Here is a 15411-nt window from a genome sequence, read left to right as displayed (position 1 = left end):
CGGCGCTGCTCTGCCATGACAAGCCCTGACCTGTCCATCTGTTCCCCCAGGAGAGGCATGTTTACATGGCACAGGAGCCCGGCGGCCCAGCTGCACCCTCTGGGCCCACCCTTACCAACTGTAAAGTCCTGGACTGGCCACTTAGCCCTCTGCCCCTTGGCTTCCATCCATAAGACAGAGGTGGCCACAAAAGGTACTTGGATTATTCATAACACCGCTTGGCACCATAAATGTTAACTACTAATATAAGTACTATTATGTAAACGTATTACCATGGAATGGATTGGGTCATTTTTACTAGATAGTGGAATTGTAACCCTGACTAAGCCTGGAGATCTGAGGACAGGACCCTGGGGAGCTGGGAGCTGAGATCTGAAAACTCAGGATGATCAGGGTGGCCACAGTGAGGTCCTGAAACTGTCTGAGGCAAGTGTGAGGGGCACCCTCCAGCACTCTGTCATAAGGGCAGCAATAAGACCACTGGCTGCACCGCTCTTCCTCCTCTGAGTGCCCTGCCTCTATCTCTGGTCACCAGTGCAGCGGGCACACCCTCTGGGGATCTGCAGGCTCTCAATGATAAAAATAGATCTGGTGCTGCAGGCAAATGATACTTAATACCCATGTGAAAATGAGGTTAAAAAGCAAAAACAACCTCCCAACCTCCTCACACCAATCAAGGTGGCCACTACCAAAAAAAAAAAAACAGAACACAAGTGTCGGTGAGGATGTGGAGAAGCTGGAACTCTTGTACTTTGCTGTGGGAATGCAATATAGTGTAGCCACTGTGGGAATCACAACGGTCCCTTAAAACATTAGAATAACCATGTGATCCTGAGATCCCACTCTGTGTATGTACACAAAGAAGTCTCAGAGACATGTGTACACCCGTGTTTGCGACAGCACTATTCACCAGGGCCAGAAATCTCTTCTGCAGCCAGTCAGGTCCGGATAGTGACCCTACCTTTATAAGGCAACCTGAAGGGGACCTCTGTTATCATGGTGCGAACACAGAAGCGTCACGGTGTGCACGATGGTCGGGAACATAGCAGAGCTGGCTCTAGGGCTTGCCAAGTGCTGCTGGTGCATCCTGGGCACAGAGCAAAAGCCAGCTCTTCACAGGGACTTCTCACCTCACTGTCTACAGCAGGCTGGAGCACAGATGTGTGCATGCCCCTGCCATAGGGGCACGGATGTAGCAGTGACCCTCTGAGGCTGCCACAAGTCCCCCATGAGTGCAACTGCAGAGACCGCAGCCTGCGGCAGACGGACTGAGTGTGGGGCCACCAGGGGACCTGCCCACTTCCAGGGGGCCAGGCGGCCAGTGGGTCACTGCAGCATGGTCAGTACTGATGGAGTCCTTGATAGTGGGGAGGGGTCTCCAATCGGCGGGGAGGGGTCTCCAATCAGCAGAGAGGGGCTCCCATGACCTCTGTCTAACCAGCAGTCACTGCAGACTGTGAACACAGCTGGTGCCACATGCTATGGCTTCTGAGCCCAGGGTGTGTGTCCTGGATAGGGACTGTGCACAAGCACACCAGGTCAGATGCATCCACCTCCTGGCATTTTGCTTAACCCCCTCTGGGAGGGGCCTCCCGCCCCTGCACGTGGCTGAGCACGGGCTTCCACCAAAGCCATCAGGGACTGTCCAAGTACAGGGTGGACACCATCCAGGGCAGAAGCCCAGAGGGTCACAGGGTCCGGAGGCAACAGGGAGACACAAAGCCCTCTGCTGTCCCACTACACACAAGAGCATGGCCCTAGGTGCAGACTGTCCCGAGGCTAACTAAGACAGTATCTCTCAAAGTCTCTGGATGCTGGTACCAGTGAACCCCAGCAGCTCTGCACTAAGTGCGGATCACACTGGGCAGCTCCAGCCAGAGCGCCACCACTCCCCTCTGGACTGGGTGACATGGACGCTATGATGAGCTGCAGAAGCCAACATGTAGACATGGGCAGGAATCTGTGCATGACTCACACATAGCACTTGGCATGTGAGGACTACCCCGCTCTGGGGAGAGACGCCGTAACACATGGAGCACACCAGGAGTGCCAATAACGTGGACCACACATACCACAGTGTCTCCAGCTGTTCATGTTTTAAGACCAGCCAGACCTTGGTCCTGGAGCAGCAGTAATGTACGACAAGGCCCACCCAGTCTCCCCAGTCACCCGCTGCCAGCCAGTGGGGCCCATCCACCGTCTCCACAATGTATGCTGTCCCCATCCAGCACACGGGTAGGTAGAGGAGGGAGGGGTCTCGGTCTAGGAGCCAGCCAGGCCCCTAGAAACCTCTAGAAGAGAAGACGTCAGCATAATGGCATTGGGCGCCTTCTCAATCTCCACTGAGACCTTTGTCAAAACGGTATGCAGGCCCCCAAATCTACTGCGTCTTTGGGTTTTCACTTTCTTTCGTGAAACTTCGTGCATGTGAAAATGTTAGTCTGTCTTTTCTCCTGTTATTGTCATTCGTCAGTTTAATTGGCAGGCCCTAGAAACAGAACGTGAGAAAGCAGAGGGAAAGTTTTGCTTCCCCCGACCAGCAGTGTAGCACCGTCTCTCCTCTCTGCTCGCCTGCCTCTCTCTCATAAGAAACTTTGTGATTACATTTAGGGATCACCCTGGAAAATCCAGGAGAATTTCCCTATCTCAAGGTTCTTAACTGACTCGTATCTGCAAAATCCCTTTACTATGTAAGGAAATGTTCACAGGTTCCAGGCATGAGGGATGCCCCAAGGTACTGGGGCATCATTCATCCTCCTGCAGACCCCTGGCATGTGCAGCCATGAACCTTTGAGTGGAGTCTCCAGGGCCCTGTCAGGGAATGTAAAGGGGAGGCAGGGCAGCTGGGCCAGGTCCTGTCTGAAGAGGCCACTGCACCTCCCAGCCTTCTTAATGTGGCCTAGTGTGTGCCATAGTTCGTGATTTTTTTCTCCTGAAAAAAAAAAAAAAACCTTCAAATGCTGCGAGGTAATTAATCCATATATTTTTAATACTGGGAAGTTCCAACCAAACACATCTGAAGGCTGAGTTGCTGGTCTAAGAGCTCAGAGTCTACCTGGGCCCCTTGCATGGGGGAAGGGGCCGGCCAAAGCAGGGAGTGCACAGGGGCTACACACCCCCCAGGGCATGTAGAGGACAGAAATCCCCACTAAGAGAGTCACGATAAAGGCAGTCGTAAGGTAATATTAATTTTAAGAATGCTGGTTGAGTAAACATGCAAATGACCATTAAAAGGACCTGGAAAATAACCAGAAAACCAGTACATTCCATGGGAATCTTGACTTGATGAGTCATTCAGATGCAAATTTTACCCCAATTCTGGAAGGATTACAAGCATCCCCATTCACAGCCCCCATTCCGATGTAAATTCTAGTCCCAGAACTGGCCCTCCCGTTCCCAGCCTTCTGGCTGCTTTGCCCTGTTTCTTTCCTTGAGGCTCCTAAGCAGGAGCTGTGGAGTTTCTGGTTTGTTTCTCCCTTCCCCAAATCCCAGAGACGGAGACTCCCAGGGTTCTCTGACTTTCACACACCTGGACCATACTAGACACAATGCTGGGCATGTACTTTGATTTACAGAACCCAGTGACAACAGGCCACCCAGGTGTCTGTGTCAGCAAAGATCCTGAACAGCAGCCACACCCATGGCTTTATGCAGAGCAAGTCCTACAGGCTCTACCTACGCCCCACCCGGCCCCCAACCAGCCTGCTGCCTGCTCCTGGACAACCTGGTCTGGGTGCATCCCTCCCAGGGCCACGCCCACAGGTTGCAGGCCCAGCCTTTCCTTACAGAGGCTGTGCAAAACAGAGAAACTTAGAGATATATGAAATTTAAATGAAGGAAGGGCATAAACACTGCCCAGTGTCCATATCTGCAGTGCCACGTCCCAATCGGTTGTCCAGGTAAAGAAAGCAGGGATAGCCCCAGGCCAAGGAAGCGCTCCCCGCAACTCCCCCCTCGCCCCCCAACTCCCACCCCAGAATCACAGCCTCAGCCTTGGCTTCTCAGATGCTCTCTGGCCAGCTACAGATGGACGGAATTCTCAGACAACATCCTGCACTTCTGTTGCCTTCAAAGCACAGAAGTGCAAAGCTCTGGGGTGAAGCCTGTAAGGCCCACTCAAGTGTGTTTTTCATCTGGTTGGCCAGAAGGACAGCAGGTCATTTGGTCCCCTCACATTAGAATGAAGGCCACTTACTCAGCTCATTCTCACCCAACCCCAGTGAGCGGTGAGAAATGGGAACACAAGACCACTTACCAAATGACAAAGAAATCCCAAGCCCCTGCCCCTGCCCGGCTGGCCTCACCTTTCTAGGGGCCATGCTCCTGGTCCCACGCTGGTCAGCATGTCCCCAGCCACCACGGAGGATGGATACTCAGGACACCATCTGGCCCAGCCGTCCCATCCTCACGCAGGGCCTCTGCCCGCCTGAGACGTCAGTCCTGACTGCAGGGGTTTCAAGGGCTCTGTTATTAGTCGGGGCTCAGGCCAGGACTGCTCCAGCCACAACAAGGCGCCCTTCAGTGCAGGGACAAGGTCCCGTGGTGAGCCTTCTCCACAGGTTGTGGATCAAGCCTGTCCCATTCTCTTCCTTTTAAACAGCCGGACTGTTCAGCGATGTGGACCCGATTGTCTCCCTGTGTGGGCTAATTCAGGGGCTCATGGGGCAGGGGCCAGTCCCCGGGCTGAGGAAGGAGGAGAAAGCCTGCCTTAGAGGAGGGTGTGGGGGGTTGTGGCCCAGCACCCGAGCCATGCACACCATTGTCCACCCACGGAGCGGCAGGGCGCCTGGCAAGGGCAAGCTCCTTAGTGCCAGAGGACCCTGCAGGCCTGGCCACTACTGCAGTCATCCGGGGGCTCCATGGCAGGATGGGTGAGCTGCCTAGGGCCACAGGACAATGGGGCCAGAGCGGAAGTCCCAAGGAAGCAGCTGTAGCCCTGGGCAAGTCACTCAGGCCCCCTGAGCTCTCATGTCCAGCCTTGGACTCAGGAATCACGAAGGCAGCTCAGTCAAGAGATAGCAATGAGGGCAAACTTGGGAGGTGAGCATGCACAGAGCTGCTGGACAGTGCTGCAGCCAGTCGGCCTGCTCCCAGCTGGGCAGATGACCCTGAACCAGGAAGCACGTGGCCTCCTCTGTTAGGGGCTGCGAGGACCTGGCTGTTCTGTCGTCCAGCATGTTCACCCCCATGAGTGGCCTGATACTAGTAGGCATTGCACAGTGCAGTGAAGAGTGGCTCGTGCAGTTCTGGCAGTTTTTAGTTTTCTGCAGGCCAGGTTTTCCTCCCACAGCAGCAGGCACCTGTCCTCAGCCTGTAAGGAAGCACGATGCAGTGAGTACTGCCCAATCCTGGTCGCCCACACTTAGTATTGAATAAACAAACAACCACAGGACAAGCAGCAGGGCAGGTGTGAGGCTTGCCCTGAGTCTCTGACACTGCAGGTGTGGCCTCCAGATCCCAGCCTCTGCACCCAACCCCGCCGAGCACCAACCCTAGCAGGCAGCAGCAACAGGCACTCCCACTGCTGCAGTGCACCCTGAGAGGGGAGGGTGCAGGCCTGGGACATGGCTGGGCTCAGTGACACGGGCACCTGCCCATGTATGCCAGCAGCAAGGGGCACAGGTTCCCGGTACTGCCTCTGGTCAAGGGGTCCCAGGGAGGGAGGTCTGGCTGAGGTGTCCAGGTGCTAAAGGAAAGTAGCAATGCGACTTGAGCAGGCACAGGTGACAGCCACACAAATTAGGTCTCTGAGTCTCAGAGATGAACAAGACAGGGACACTGTATGAAAGATGTGGTGCTCTGCCCTGGCCCGCAGCTCGGGACATAGTCAGGACAGGGACACGCTTGAACCCAGATGCCAAGTCTAAAATTCCTTAAACTGAGCGACTCAGTCCCAAGGATGAGCCATCCAACCTGCTAACACGCACAGTGCCACCCGGCACCAGGCTTTGTGCCCTTCTCGCTAGAAGATTTCTAATAACCTACAGGGGTAGGGATAGAGGGACAGGGCCATCTCAGCAAGATGCAGAGAGGAAGCAGAGGACACTTTACCCAGAAGGGCACCCAGCTGCCGTGGAGGCAGCAGCCTCCCTGGGGGCTGAGGGTGGAAGAGGGAAGAGGGAAGCAACGAAGGCGCACTGTAGAGAACAGTCAAGCCAAGCGCCCTCCTTCTCTCCCAGGAGCCTTTTGTGACCATGAACGCAAACTTTAAGTTTGGAGATGAGAAACTGAAGACCCAGGAAGGGTGAAGAGTGAAGGGCTGGAGGTCAGCTGGTGCTGGACTTGTGCTCATGTGGATGCCACACTCAGGCTGGCCTGGAGAGAGCTTTCAGGGCGGAGCACCTCCCATGGCAGCTCGTGATGGCTGCCTCGCAGAATGGAACAAGAACGTGAGCAGGACGACATTCACCACGGGAGCCTGGTGACTGCAACTCCTGCTCACGACAGAGCTGGGGTCATGCAATTAGCTAAAATATTAATCCAGTACATCATGGGCTGAAAGCTATGCCTGTCAAACCCACACTATGAACGCTTTATTCTGTCATTCCTGAGACAAAGAACATTTCTAGTGTTAGGGATATTTGAGGCAATAAATCAAAATATTCTTTATATTCTTTGACTAGAATCAAATACAATGTATATTTTTACTTTTTCTTTTTCTTTTTCTTTTTTTTAAGATGGAGTCTCGCTCTGTCACCCAGGCTGGAATACAACGGCTTGATCTCCGCTCACTGCAACCTCTGCCTCTTGGGTTCCAGTGATCCTCCTGCCTCCGCCTCCTGAGTAGCTGGGATTACAGGTGCCCACCACTACACCCGGCTAATTTTTGTATTTTTATTAGAGACAAGGTTTCACCATGTTGGCCAGGCTGGTCTTGAACTCCTAACCTCGTGATCCGCCCACCTTGACTTCCCAAAGTGCTGGGATTACAGGCGTGAGCCACCACACCCAGCACAATGTATGTATTATTAAGAACTTCTATAAACTCTACAATATGCTTCACAATTTTCAGACATGTTTATGGATTCAGAATATATGAGTTACCTGGCTTAACGAATAGGGTTTCTTAGAATCCTCTAAGATCTAGTGGCTGAGTGGAGACCACTCTGGCCTGTAAACTGTCCAGGAAAGTAATGAGCCCCGAAGGTAATTTTCTTAAAGCAACGGTAGTATTAACAGAAACACTCAAATAGGAAAGTAGCATTTCTTCTGTGATTAAAGATTTCACAAAAAGTTAAGGTTTTTAATTATGCAAAGAAGCTAACACATGCATTCGCCACCCACAGAAACAATGTGGCGCAGCATTTACTCCATTTCCATCTAAAAGGTGTTAGCTCAGCCAGCGGCTGACCGGTCTAAAGACCATCGCTACTGGCCGGACCCCAGAGTGCACTGACAGGTCAATCTGATTTACAAAAAAGCAATACCAAGTGTCTATTTTTAAAAGCCTATTTACAGGTCATTTTCTCTTTACAAAAAAAGTCAGCGATGCCCCCACTGCACAAGTTTTAGCTGAATGGAAACCGACCGACCCACCGTCAGGCTTACCACATCTTAGTGTCAATTTAAGCGTTCACTCGCTTTAGTCATGTAGTCAGTCTACATTGGCATGCCGCCCCTCAATCACCCTCACCACAGCCAACAAGTGGACACACCTGCTCGGTGAGGAGCCGTGTCCAGGACACATGGAGACCTGCCTGCTCTTAGTTCCACCAAGGACAGTCCACAGAGAATGGAGCCACGATAAGTGGCCTAGTGTCCTCCCTGGGAGCCTGACCCTCACCCTGGGAGCCACCCGGGCTGCAGCACCTCCATCCACACCCACCCAGGACGAGCCCTGGAGTGGTGCTGGCTCCTCTGCCTCACAGACCCAGTTGAGGCTCCCTCCCCGCCCCTGCCAGGAAGCAGTGACCACACTGTCTTCCCTCCCGTTCCTCTCCAGCCCCTGCGCCTTCTTCCACCCACACTTTCACCCACCCCGATGGTATAGCTGCATGAGTATGTCAAAATTCCAAATCTGGTCTTGACATGCCTCTGCCAAAAAGCCTTCAGCAGCTCTCTGCTGCCTTTTGCTTAAAATCCCAACCCTTTACCCTCACAATGCCATCTGATCCAGTCCCACCCACACCCATGTTCCCATGCCCCTGGCCCCTGGGCCCTGCCCTCTGCTTGCCCTCCACACTCAGCCCCCAGGGAGGCTGCGTTCTCCACAGCAGCGGGGCCCTTCTGGGTAAAGCATCCCCTGGTCTCCCGGAAAAAAGGGAGGCCGCTTCCTCCTCTGAGCTCCCTGGCACCTCATGCAAAACTTATTCATGTTCCTCTGCAAGTATTTCCTAACTACCTGCTACATGCCAGGCACCGTGCTAAGTGCCAGCAGAGCAAAGTGGGGCTGGCTCCACCCTATGGAACCCATCCAGTGGGCAAGACATCAATGTCCCACGGCGTGTGCTTGCGTGTGTGTGATGACACACTGTGACAAGTCCTGAGTAGAAACACACAGGGTGCCAAGAAAACTACAGGAGACAAGCTGGCCTGGTGAGGAGGCTGAGTTGGACCTGAAGGGTGAGGTGTCAGAACTGCACAAGTACACTTTAACTGGACTACTGCCGCAAATTTCCACCCAAGAGGGCAAAGCAGCATGCAACTTGACTGATCAGAGCTCCCGAAAGTCGTCTGACCTGCTCACCCAGGGAGTCCTTCTAAGAACAAGCCACTCCCCTGGGCAAGTCGCTCCCTCAGCAAACCACCATCAGGCTGGCTTCACGCCCTCTGCTGTGTCCACTGATCTTAAAGTCTTATGACACACTGTAAACATGTCCCAATCCAAATCAGGCCAGCCACCCACATTGAAAGATCTGCCTTAAACCAAACTCCCAGACCTTACGAATACCAACCCCTGGCCTCCACTTCCACACACATGCAGGACTCAGCCGGGTGGCACTGTTCCTCCCAGCAGCGGGCAATTTCCACGGCTTCGCATGGTGGACGGGCCATCAGGGAGGACTCTTCAGGAATTGGGCACCAACAACATTAGCTTCCCAGGCAGACAGAACAGCAGGCAAGACAGAGCCCAATGTGTCTGGGATCAGAAGGAAAGGGGATGTGGCCCAGGTGATGATGGCAGAGGCAACGCTGAGCTCTGGCTGGAGATGTCTGTATGGGCCAGGCCCCCGTTCCCACATGATGGGCCACCCCTAGATCACTGTGTCAGGATCAGAATGCCCCAGACCATGGGAAGGAAGCAAGGGCAGCCTGGAGGCAGCAGGTAGGGAGGGGACCAATTCCCCACCACCCCATGTGTCCTCCTCAGGGCTCCTGGGACCTGCCTGGAGGCTGTGGCTGCGCTGTCCCTGGGTGTCCTCACTGGAGGCTGTGGCTGCGCTGTCCCTGGGTGTCCTCACCGGAGGCTGTGGCTGCTCTCTCCCTGGTGTCCTCACTGGAGGCTGTGGCTGCGCTCTCCCTGGGTGTCCTCACTGGAGGCTGTGGCTGCTCTCTCCCTGGGTGTCCTCATTGGAGGCTGTGGCTGCACTCTCCCTGGGTGTCCTCACTGGAGGCTGTGGCTGCTCTCTCCCTGGGTGTCCTCACTGGAGGCTGTGGCTGCGCTCTCCCTGGGTGTCCTCACTGGAGGCTGTGGCTGCTCTGTCCCTGGGTGTCCTCACTGAGGCTGTGGCTGCTCTGTCCCTGGGTGTCCTCACTGGAGGCTGTGGCTGCGCTGTCCCTGGGTGTCCTCACTGGAGGCTGTGGCTGCGCTGTCCCTGGGTGTCCTCAGTACCCTCTTTGTAGTTTCAGCCCCTAATACCTATCTAACCACTCTGCGTCCAGCTTTCCAGCCTGGGCCCTAACTCCCCTCCCACGCTCCCGTCCCACCCCACACTGTTCAACTTCAGCTTCTGATCTAAGTGAAAGGGAAGCCCAGCAACTCCAGGCCCCACCGTGTGGACAGAGGGCTAGAGGCTGGCAAGAGGGGCTCACGGCCATGTCCACCTTTGACAGTGCCTCACCAAGCACCTTCCCATGGCTGTGTTTAAACATTTCTCTTTCCCATCGGACTGTAAGGCTCTGTTACTTAACGTGCTGGAAATCTTGTACAGTTTATAGATGTGTAGACCAGCAATGGCCAGGCTGGTGAGCTCAGCATGCTCCTGATCACCCCTCCCCATCGTCAACACCCAGTGAGCTGGGGCTGTTTCCTTCCCTTTCCCCTGGCCCAGACCACATCTTCAGGCCAGAGACACGGTTTGCTGCCCCATATGGCCTGGGTCAAGTTCACTAGCCAAAGCACTGGGAGGGGCTCAGTGGGTTGGCCCTGGGCACCATGGCTGCCACAAGGATGGTAGAGGCTGCTGGAGCCCCCCTACTCCTCCAGCCCCACTGGCCCACCTGCCAGAAGAGGAGGAAGCCACCTGCTCTTCCCAAGCTTGCCAGGTTCCAAGAGTCCTCTGTTAAACATGGTGGCTTTGCAGGAAGAATACGGACCTCATTTGTCAAAATGCAGTAGAATAGAAAAAATTGTAAGAAAACCATGCAGCAGCAACATCTCAAAAGAGCGAGATGGTCAGCAGCAAGGAGGGGAGGAGGGGAGGCCACCATCTGAAACTATGCATAAAAATAAATCATCTGCCTGGCCGGGGTCCTCTTCCTCTACTTGCTAGAAACACAGAGTTCAAGGTAAAAATGGAAAAGACAATGAGTTTCACTTCCACAGGCCCCAACAGCTAGCAGAGAATCAGACCTACTCACCCTGGGCTGGCAGGACACATGCACGGGGAGGGGAGGGTTCCTGGGGTTCATAACCACAAGCATCCTGGAAAGGGATCAGCACCAGACAGTGTCTGGCATGGCTGCGGCCCTCCCCATCCTTCTCACCATTTCCCAGCGAGTAAACACCAGACTCGGGCAGATGTGAGTCAATGCTGGGGACCCTGGTGCACACATGTGCCAGTGTCGTCTGCAAACCTGGGCCCTGGGCCTGGGCTTGGACAAGCCTGTCATCACACAGTCGGTGAGACTTGAAGGGCCTTCACTGGGCTAGAGCAACCTCTGATGCCCACCAGGACCATGCTCAGCAGCACGAGGGCCCCCTGCACCCCTACAGCATGCCTGCACAGCCTCTGCCTGACCTGGAACTGAAGCCGCCCAGGAGGAAGGCAGCTCTTTTCCCCAGAAGGTGACTCACAGCCCAGAGCCCAGGCCCATCAGATCCCCTAGGGACTTCTCCACAGCTTCAAGAGTGAGACTTCCCGGTCAGTGGCGGGATTATGACCACCCACACTACCCCCTGGAAGGAGGCCAGGTCGCGAGGTGCCCTGGAGAAGAACAGATGCCAGTGCTCAACTGGACACACAGTCCAGCCACAAGTTGTGTGTGGGATAAACAAGGAGCTTAATCAGGGCCACCGGGATGCCCATGGGCCCAGTCTCCAGCCACCTTCCCATGGGACCCGGCTGTCCCGTCCACCTTCTCACTGACCATGGGCCCAGTCTCCAGCCACCTTCCCATGGGACCCGGCTGTCCCGTCCACCTTCTCACTGACCATGGGCCCAGTCTCCAGCCACCTTCCCATGGGACCCGGCTGTCCCGTCCACCTTCTCACTGACCATGGGCCCAGTCTCCAGCCACCTTCCCATGGGACCCGGCTGTCCCGTCCACCTTCTCACTGACCATGGGCCCAGTCTCCAGCCACCTTCCCATGGGACCCGGCTGTCCCGTCCACCTTCTCACTGACCATGGGCCCAGTCTCCAGCCACCTTCCCATGGGACCCGGCTGTCCCGTCCACCTTCTCACTGACCATGGGCCCAGTCTCCAGCCACCTTCCCATGGGACCGGCTGTCCCGTCCACCTTCTCACTGACCATGGGCCCAGTCTCCAGCCACCTTCCCATGGGACCCGGCTGTCCCGTCCACCTTCTCACTGACCATGGGCCCAGTCTCCAGCCACCTTCCCATGGGACCTGGCTGTCCCGTCCACCTTCTCACTGACCATGGGCCCAGTCTCCAGCCACCTTCCCATGGGACCTGGCTGTCCCGTCCACCTTCTCACTGACCATGGGCCCAGTCTCCAGCCACCTTCCCATGGGACCTGGCTGTCCCGTCCACCTTCTCACTGACCATGGGCCCAGTCTCCAGCCACCTTCCCATGGGACCCGGCTGTCCCGTCCACCTTCTCACTGACCTCAAAGCAGGTGTACCACGGTCCTGTTGTCCGTGCAGAGTGGAGCCTTCAGCCGTCTGACAGAAAAGGAGCCCTCCCAGTAAAGCGCAGCGTGGACTCCACCCGCCCATAATAGCCACCCGGGAAGCAGGTCGGGCCAGCAGCCGCCGCCAGAGGAGGATCTGCCCGGGGTAGGCGGGTGGCGGACAGCCCTGGCCCTGCAGCACCTCAGCCGCACCCCACCCTATGCCTGCCCCTGAGCTGGTGGCCAGGACCCGGCTGCCTCCTGTCCTGGCTGTAAGTCCTGTACGGGCCAGCACCTGAAACTCTCTACCCTCCCTCCATAGCATGGGTGGGGCTGAGGTCACCAGTGGGTAACTACAGGCCCTGACCTCCTGGGCTCCCTGCATGGGTGTGCCCTGCCCTGCTAGAGCTGTTCCATAGAAGACGGGGCACAGAGAGCATTTGGGGACTGTGAGGTGCCAGTTGCCAGAGGTGCCCTGGGCCAGGCACAGACACCTAAGGTGCAGTAACAGCTCACCCCACTGCATGCCCATGCATCCCCCCACCACGGGCAGAGTCAGGGCACTCATGCCCAAAGGAAATCCAAGAAACCAAACCCTGACACGAAGGGTTCTCTTTTCATTGCTCCCCCCATAATAAACCTGCTTTACATTTATTGTCCTGGACACTTTGCCTTTCAGAAATTATACCTAACTACCATAGACATAATTCTGCATCCACCGGTGGTCTCTGTTTTCCTGCTTCACCTGGGCCTCCCTCACCACCTTCACGGCCTCTTCCCTGGCTGCCCCTCCAGCACAGCTACAGTGCAGCCGCCCTTATCATGCTCTGCCCAGTAGTCACAAGGAGAAACACAGGCAAACACATACAGGCATACGCAGGAGCACTCCTGCCATCACAGCTCACAAAGCACGTCATCATACACGGAGCACGCAAGGGGACTCCTCCCAGCTATCAGCACATGCTCGGCGGCCACTACTGACGGGATGTGGGCACGTGAAGAGACAGGTGGACCAGCGAGTGGGAAGGAGGATCCCCAGACGGAGCCCAGTTTACATGAGACCCTAACAGACCACAGAGCTGTCGTTCAATGCATGGGTCAAAGGACGGATTATTGACTCATTAGTGCTGGCACACTGGAAGGAAACAAAATTGTCCGCCCCCACCCCAAGCATATTATTTCATGTTAAAAGCATTCTAGACACGTTCAAGAGTTTAATTCAAACACACAAAACAAGAAAACTCCTGCCAGAAAATCCCCAGACAACCCATATAATCTTCTTAACAAATGCTGGTACCCACGAGCCCTAAGAGAAGAGAGAGACACATTCGACCATAAAATGAGTTAACCTGGACAGCAAATGATACATTCATAAAAGAAACTGGCACAGAAGAGAATTAGGAATAAATGTGTTCCAAGCAGAAGAAAGAAGATCAGTATCTATAACAAATCCAGGGCTCCCCTGAACGTCCTGACACAACAGGGTCATAACACACAACAGGCGATTCACAGAAGATCCAAACAGCCACAGAACATCCAACAAGGACGTGACACTCACCAGGATCTGGGGGGACGCCATCAAGGCCACAAAGCTGTCACTCTGCCCCGAACACTGACAAGTCGATCTATAGTGTCTCACGCCACCGCCGAGAGAAGGTGCTGGAACAGGGAGCTCCCCGCACTCACAGGGAAGGATGAACTGTTGGATCTTTTCAGAAACGGATCTTGCAAGATCTATTACAATGAAGAGACACAGCTCTTTGGACCGTGAGTGCTGCTCCCTGAAACCCGTGCACTGAATGACAGCTCCAGAGCACGGCCAGGGTATTCACGGAAGCACCGTTTACACTGCCCGTATGGTTTTCGGGCGGTAGCTCTCACCAGTGACCACAAACTGGATGGCTTCCAACAGAAGTGTATTCCCTCACGTTCTTCAGGCCAGGATTCTGAGATCAGTTTCACTGACCAAAATCAGGGTGTCAGCAGGGCCATGCGCTCTCTGGAGGCCCCAGGGGAGACTCCCTTCCTGGCCTCTTCCAGCTTCTGGTGGCAGCAGCGTTGCTTGGTTTGTGGTTCCTTGGTTAGTCAGGGTTCTCCAGAGACGCAGAACCAACAGCATGTGCACAGGGAGAGACAGAGATTTATTATGCGCTCGGCTCACGTGATTATGGATCTGTCATCCACAAGCTGGAAACCCTGTGGAGCTTCCATTCACAGGCAGGTGAACTCCCCTCTGACTCGGGGAGCCGGGCCTTTTTGTTCTATCGAGGACTTCGACGGATTGGGTGAGGCCCACTCCCTTTGGGAAGGGCCACCTCCTACCCCACCTGCTACTTTGCACGCCATACTCAGGCCTCAGGCGAGTTCCCTACCCATGCTCCCCGCCTCTGCATCCAACTCAGAGGTCTCTGTAGGCTCAGCTGGGGGTGCCATGCAGGACAAGCCCTGCAGCCCCAGCAGGCGATGAGACGAGACCCTCATGCCCCGGACCCTCCCTTCCAGGCCTTGTCATGTGCTCTATCCCTGCGGGTCTGCCCATCCTGCCTCCCGGGCCACGGCTTGCCTTAGTCTACCGATTCTCACGCCAACCTCACCCAGGAATACCCACACAGACACCCAGAATAGCGCCTGACCCCTTACCTGGGCACCCCGAGGCCCAGCCCAATTGGCAGATCAAATCCACCCCACACCCACCACGACTGTGGCCTCCGTGCCGTCTGTGTCTCATCTCCCTCTGCTGCCTCTGAGAAGAACACTTTTGAGTGTACTTGAGGCCCACCAGATAATCCCGAATCATCTCCCCACCTCAAGATCCTCAACTTAGTGCCATCTGCAGACTCTAACTCTATATATAAAGTCACCCTTTCAGGCTCCAGGGGTTAGAACCTGGTATTTTCGGGGGCCATCATTTGTCCTACCACAAGGGGCAAAACCAAAGAACAAAAACACCCTGAGACTGACTGAGTGGCTCTGAACAGGGCCTGCTACAAGGCTATGACCCCACCCTACTCAACCATGGGCTAAAAAAACAAGACACACCATCCCGTCTCCACGATGAATACCACGGGGCCTCTCTCGGGCCACCAAGGAGGGCAGAGAGGGTAGGCTGCCTCCCAGGACTTCTCCAGGGCTCCGAGGCTCCCCGCACAAAGGAGCAGCCACTTCCCCTCGGCAGGGGTGTGGGCCATCCTGGACCCTGGCGGCCTCACTTCTAAGACAAGGCAGCAGCAGGAGG

At 55.3% G+C, this 15411-nt stretch overlaps 1 protein-coding gene across 8 annotated transcripts in view; it reads right to left on the bottom strand.

Moving 5' to 3' along the window:
* The window catches only part of SEMA4D (semaphorin 4D), a 138948-nt gene that overhangs the window by 72002 nt on the left and 51535 nt on the right, over positions 1–15411 (bottom strand). The window contains exon 1 of one of the 8 annotated variants that reach the window (XM_033236859.1): positions 1627–1640. The exons of the other annotated variants lie outside the window; for them this stretch is intronic. The gene's annotated coding sequence lies outside the window, so the exon portion shown is untranslated. Of the gene's footprint in view, positions 1–1626; positions 1641–15411 lie in introns of those variants that run through there. 8 annotated transcript variants of the gene reach the window in all.

This window comes from Trachypithecus francoisi, unplaced genomic scaffold, assembly GCF_009764315.1.
Source record: "Trachypithecus francoisi isolate TF-2019V2 unplaced genomic scaffold, Tfra_2.0 Lachesis_group16, whole genome shotgun sequence".
Lineage (NCBI taxonomy): Eukaryota > Metazoa > Chordata > Mammalia > Primates > Cercopithecidae > Trachypithecus > Trachypithecus francoisi.
The sequence above is the reverse complement of the archived record's forward strand: the minus strand, read 5'-3'. Positions and strand labels throughout refer to the sequence as shown.